This window comes from Gavialis gangeticus, unplaced genomic scaffold (genome assembly GCF_001723915.1).
Source record: "Gavialis gangeticus isolate Ggan-Ray unplaced genomic scaffold, GavGan_comp1, whole genome shotgun sequence".
Classification (NCBI taxonomy): domain Eukaryota; kingdom Metazoa; phylum Chordata; order Crocodylia; family Gavialidae; genus Gavialis; species Gavialis gangeticus.
The window spans coordinates 65,107,092-65,113,618 of record NW_017729025.1 but is presented as its reverse complement, the minus strand read 5'-3'; the positions used below and the strand labels follow the sequence as shown (position 1 = coordinate 65,113,618).

The 6,527-nt window shown below is 49.8% G+C and overlaps 1 protein-coding gene across 3 annotated transcripts in view; it reads right to left on the bottom strand.

The window, feature by feature from the left end:
* The window catches only part of HEATR5A (HEAT repeat containing 5A), a 166,655-nt gene that overhangs the window by 104,491 nt on the left and 55,637 nt on the right, over positions 1-6,527 (bottom strand). The gene's annotated exons all lie outside the window — the stretch shown is intronic.

Here is a 6,527-nt window from a genome sequence, read left to right as displayed (position 1 = left end):
CAAATTATCAGCCCCATCGGGCCAATATCTGATATAGACAGTTTTCTTTATATCAGTACTGATCCAATATCGGATTGATTTATCAGTGAACCTCTAAATTAGACAAAGGTAACATTTTCAAAAATTCTTAATGTAGGAGCCTAGGGTGTTTATAGATGTGCTCCAGGAAGCTTTAATTAACACAGTTCTGACTGCCATGCTAATTAAAGCACCTGGAGCATTACATGCATCAGCGTCCCCATGCTGAAAAATGGTGATGGGGCACTGTGGCAAGGCACTGTTGGTGCTTGCCACTTCAAGGGCTAGGCCAAGGAGATGGCAGGTGTCGAATGAAGGAGGCCATTTAATGCCCAGCTCTCTGTACTGAGGGAGCAGTTTGGAGACTAGCCACTGGGGAATGAACATCTCCCTGCTGAGCTCCTTGTGCCAGAAACAGTTTGGAAGTATGGGGTTATGGGGATGGAGGAGGTCCTAGGTCCTGGGCATGACCTAAAATTACACCCTGCCAGGATAGGGAGGTCTGGTGGGGCTGATCGTGGTGCGGCAGCCCCAGGAAATGCCAGGACTGAGAACCTCCCTAGTGAAAGGTGGGTTGGGGCGCCTGATAACCTCCAGCCACCGCACAGTCCTGGCTGGGGAAAGTCCAGGCCTGTAAGATCTTTGTGAGGCCTGTGGTTCATGTGATCCAGCAGAGCTGTGAGGGAAAGAAGGCACGCAGTTCAGACCTGACTGGATAGACCCATGAACTGGTCAATGCTGGGGCCAGGACCCAAGGGGGGTTAAAAGGGCCAGGCGCACACTGCGAGGGATGCCCAAAGCAAGAGGCTTGGGATTCCAACTGGCCTGGCGAGGCCAGGGCATAAGGAGCAGATAAAGGTCCCAGAGAGAAGACCACAGCCAGAGAGGGAGAAGGGTACAGGTGAAATTAGTTGCCTGGGATGCCATTTGCAAGGCATGGGCCCCGGTGTAGGGTAAGGTTTGGAGCTGAAGATATCACCCCTAGTCATAGATTCCACAGACTTCATAGACATTAGCGGCTGGAAGGGATCTTGTGACATCAAGTCTAGCCCCCCCCACCATAGGCAGGAAGTCAGCTGGGATCACGTGATCCCAGCAAGAAAAATATCCAGATTTTTTTTGAAAGAGTCTAGAGTAGGTGCTTGCACCACCTCTGTGGGGAGTCTGTTCCAGATCCTGGATACAGGCACCACAAAGAACATTTTTCTTATGTCTAGTCTGAATAGGCCTTCCTGGAGCTTATGGCCATTAGACTCTTGTTATCCCCTAGGGAGCTCTGGTGAATGGCTATTCTCCCAGGTCCTGATGTACCCCTTACATAATTGTAGGCTGCCACCAAGTCCCCCCTGAACCTTCTCTTTTCCAGACTGAAGAGTCCCAAGTCCCTCAGCCTCTCCTCGTACGGCCTGCCCTCCAGGCTTTGGATCATATAAGTGCCTCTACTCTGGACTCGCTCAAGCTTCTCCACATCTGTTCTCAAGTGGGGGGCCTAATACTGGATGCAGTACTCCAGCTGCGGTCTCACCAGGACCAAGCAAAGTGGGAAAATGACATCCCTGGTTTTGCTTGAGATGCACTGGTAGATGCATGCCAGAATTTGGTTTGCTTTGCCAGCCACAGCTTTGCATTGGTGACACATATTCATCTTGTGGTCAAACAGGACTCTCAAGTCCCTTTCGGTCATGGTGCTAGCGAGCGTAGCACTGCCGAGCTTGTAAGTATGTTGAGGGTACTTCCTTCTGAGGTGCAGCACCTTACATTTCTCTACATTGAAGGCTATCCAGTTTTGGTCAGCCCACCTTGAAAGTGTGTCCAAATCGGCCTGTATCCCCAGCCTGCTCTGTGGTGTGACTGCCCTCCCCCATAATTTGGTGTCATCCGTGAACTTTGCCGGTTTGCATCTGACTCCCGACTCCAGATAGTTAATAAAGATGTTAAAGAGTACCGGCCCAAGTACCGAGCCCTGAGGGACTCCACTAGTCACACTGCACCACGTTGATTTGCTCCTGTCAACTAGTACTCTTTGGGTCCAACCCTGTAGCCAGTTGCCTAGCCACCTGACTGTAAGATGATCAAGGCCACAGCTCCTTAGTTTAGCCATGAGGACATAGTGGGTAACTAGGTCAAAAGTTCTCTCAAAATCCAGATATGACATCCACGTCATCTCCCTTGTCGAGGGCTTGTGTCACCTGGTCATAGAAGGAAATGAGGTTGGTCAGACAAGACCTGCCAGTCATAAAGCCGTGTTGGCTGGACTTCAGAAGCTTGCCTTCCATTAGTCTGCTGTTGATGAATCCCTTGACAATTTTCTGCAGGATTTTTCCAGGGATGGACATCAAATTGATTGGTCTATAATTCCCTGGGTCATCCCTCCTCCCTCACTTGAATATAGGGACCACGTTGGCTCTTTTCCAGTCTTCCGGGACCTTGCCTGTGCACTGTGAATTATCAAATCTCTTTGCCAAGGGGGGTGTAATGATGTCTACCAGCTCCTTCAAGACTCTCAGGCGCATTCCATCTGGGTCCGCGGACTTGCAAATGTCTAGTTTCTCAAGGTGCTCCCTTACCTGATCCACGTCAATTTTGGGCCCACCACCCACTCCCAGGATGGTTCGTGTCCTCTCCGACAGTGTGAGCCCCTTAGGAGCATGAAAAACCGACACAGAAAAGTCATTTAGGAGATTGGCCTTTTCTTGGGCATCGGATATTAGCTGCCCCATTTGATCTCACAGGGGCCCAACGCTATCTTTGTTCTTTGACTTCCCACATATGTGAAGAAGGACTTTTTGTTGTTCTTGATCCCTGTAGCTAGTCTGAGTTTGGTTTGTGCCTTGGCTTTTCTGGACCGCTCCCTACAAGTGTAGGCAAGTGCTGAGTAGTCCTCTTTGGTGATGCTTCCTGTTTTCCAACTGGTGTAGGCTTCTCTTTTGAGTTTAATGAGGTCCAACAGTTCCCTGTTCAGCCAAGGGGGATACCTTGCCCATTGATTACATTTCTTGCGAGATGGAATGGCTTTCCCTTGTGCCTTAAGGATTATGTTTTTGAGAGATGACCATTCCTTGGGTACTCCCTTATTGGGGGAGAGGGAAGGGGGCTCTAATCGCCTGACTTACCAAGTCTCCAAGTTTGCAAAACTCAGTTTTCCCAAAGTTAAGGATTTCTGTTTTACTGAGGGATTTGTCTGTTCTTCGGTGAACTGAGAAGGTGACCAAACATGGTCACTATCAGTAATCTTCCCCTCAATCCTCAGATCACTCATCAGGTCCTCTCCTTGGCCAGGACCAGATCAACCAATGCCTCTCCCCTAGTTGGCCCATAGACTGCCTGCGTTAGGTAGAAGTGATCAATGCAAGTGATAAAGCTGCGCGACCTGTCAGATTTGGCTGTCTGCTCACCCCAAGAGATGTCAGGGAAGTTGAAGTCCCCCATGATGATCATGCATCGGGAGCATGCAGCCTCTACCAGTTTGCTACTGAATTCCCAATCAAATTCTGCCTCTTAGTGGGGAGGTCTATAGCAGACTCCTACAAATGTCACCCTCCCCATGTCCATTTAGTCATTGAGGTCTTAAATGGGCAGCCTCCCTCCTGGACAACATCTTAATTTTTCCAACAAGGCGTGCCAAATGAGAGGCGGTCAGTTGGCCCAGAAACAGGTGGGGAGGCCAACATCTAACTGTCCCCTGGAAGACCCCGTTACAGGCACTCTGAACTAAAGCTTGTCAAACATGCTTTAAGTGCCCCACCGTCATTTTTCAGTGCAAAGACACTGATACACATGATACTGGAGTCTGCTGGAGCATGGTAATTAATAGTGTCTGCTTCGACGCACTGTAATTCCAGCACATTGGAGCAGCTTCCCTGCACATATATATAAGACCCTAATCCCCATTTTGAAATGTGACTTAGCCATGTAGGAGCCTAAATCTCACTTAAAGTTTATTGAGTTTCAGTGTATGCTGGCCAAGTAACTTTTAAAAATGAGGCTTTGATAGTTTTGAAAATTTTTACTTTAAACCAGGGATTGTCAACAGGGGGAATTTAGGATTTAGGAACCCTAAAAATCAATCACTTTCTCCCAAGCCCCCTAAAAGGTATATAATTCTTCAATTGCAACTTTTTGCAGTACTAAAACTTCAAATTGCTTTAATTTAAGGAAAACAGCTAATTATAAAGTTAACATACATTCTTTTGTTCTGAGAAAATATTTTAAATGAACCTGAATAAAAACCTAGTTCAGCACATACATATATACAGACATGTATGCCACGTCCACATCCAGTAGCTTCTTCCTGCATAGTATTTCCTAATTCCAGCCCTTTTTCAGTCTATACGGCTAAAACTCTTGTCCAAACATTGATCATTTCATGTCTTGACTATCCTCTTACTTCTTCTCATGTTTTGTAACCTGCTTGCATCCTTATATCTGTTTCAAGTCAATTCAAAACATAGCTACTAGGACAATGGTCCCTTACCTTCACTGACATATGGGCAATAATACTGAGCAAATAGTGGGCTGCAGGCAAAAACGATTAACTCTCCCTTGTCAGCATCACAGGTAACAGGCTGCCTGCAAAGCTTGAGTTCAGAGCCACTATACTAAGATTATCCTCTTGGCTCACTCAGGCAACCTTCTCTTCCTCTTTCCGGCCTTCACTGTCTCCATCTTCCACTGCAAACATTAATGTCTTATTATTACTTTCAAAGCCACAGTTTAGTTCTAACCTGCCTATGCAACCTTTTATCTTACCATAGGCAGACTAGTGTCTTCACTTCACCGCTACTGCCAGCCTCAGTCACCAAATTGTCCATCTCTCTGACAAGCATTTAAAGGTCATCAGAGAAGTGAAAGATGTTCTGAGTCAAAGCCTATAGAGGATCCAACTAATACCCAAATAATTCCTGAAAATGTATCTATTCCTTAATGCATGAACAAAAAATGTAACCTGCAAGCAGTAAGTTGCAATCATTGTTCCTCACAAACTAAAGATTGTAGTCCTCCCATTACTTGTTTACCCTATACCTGCACATGAACTTCTTTTTTTGTCCCATTTACCTGTTGAATCTTGCCTTTTGGACTGTAAGTAGGAACTTATCAAATTCATGGACCCCAGCAGCCAACTGCATAGTTGTAACATGGTCGGGGCCCCTGATTTCATGGCTGTGTCATGGCCAGGGCCACCATTTTGAAGATGGAGCAAAGCAGCCCTCCTCCCCCCCCGCTCCACACACACACCTCTGATTGGCTGAGGGGTGCTGCAAGTCCCATCCCTCCCAGGTACTGATTGAAAGGCCTAGAAGCTAGGGCTTCACACACCTGCCCCTGCAGTGCTGTGCATGGGACTGAGCCCCACCTGCTCCCACTTGAGTAGCCTGCTCTGCACTCCTGCCAGCCCCAGTCCCGGCCCCAGCCATCACTCAGCTTTGGTGGACTTGTTCCCAGTGCAGCTACTGCTGCCCAGATGTTCCTTTGCTCCCCCCACCTCCAGTGGGAGCAGCCAGGCTGAAGCTTCCCCCTGCCTCCCCCCCACCTGCCCAGAGCAGCACAGCAGAGGGCAGGAGCAGAACAAAGAGCCACTGCTGGAAGCGAAAGGAGCACAGAAGCACCTGGCCAGCTGCAGCTGCACTGGGACCAGCCCAACAGGACCAGCAGGACTGTTCTGCTCCCCTCGGCTCTAGCTGTGGTTCCTGCCCTGCTACACTGCACCACTGGGGTGGGGAGGCGGGGGCTGGGACAGCTTCAGCCAGTCAGGTCCTGCTCAGCACATGGGGATCCAGCTCCAGCTACTAGCCACCTTCCACTTGCTCCACCTGCTTGTAGGGGCTGCTCATCATGCGGGGCAGGTGGGTGGAGTGGGTGGAAGGCAGCCAGGAGTTAGAGCCAGAGCTCCATGCATTGGGCAGGAGCATTCCAGCTGAAGCTTCCCACCTGCCCACCCAGAGCAGCGCAGCAGGGCAGGAGCAGCAGCTGCAGCTGGAGGTGAAGGGAGCAAAACAGCCCCACTGGTCCCAGCCTGTGTGCAGCTTCCAGTGAGGCTGCAGCCAGTGGGGTGCTGCTCTGCTCCGCTCACCTCCTGGTGACAATGTGAGCCCAGCTGGCTGCAGCCATGCTGGGAACAGCCCCACCACAAGTTGTGTGCTGACCAGGGCCTGGGCTGGGTGATGTGGGTGGGAACACAGCACTGGCTGCCGCTGGTGGAGCTTGGCCCCACATGGAGCACTGCGGGGGCAGGCACCGACTGGACAAGCTCTGCTGTATGCGCGCCCCCCCCGCTTCCCCCTCCCTCCTCTCACTCCTGGCTGACTCCCACGCAGCCCCCCTACACATGCAAATAATTGCCCACTCCTGCTCTAGCTGGAGCTACCTTGCTTAATTCAGTAATTATCACCCTCTGCAAGGGGCAGAGGGCAATAATTACTGAGTAAACAAAGTTTAAGTGTGGCAATTAAACAGGGGCTTTTGGCAGGTTTTCCTTGCCCCCCCCCACCCCAGACAGAGGCAGGGGCTTT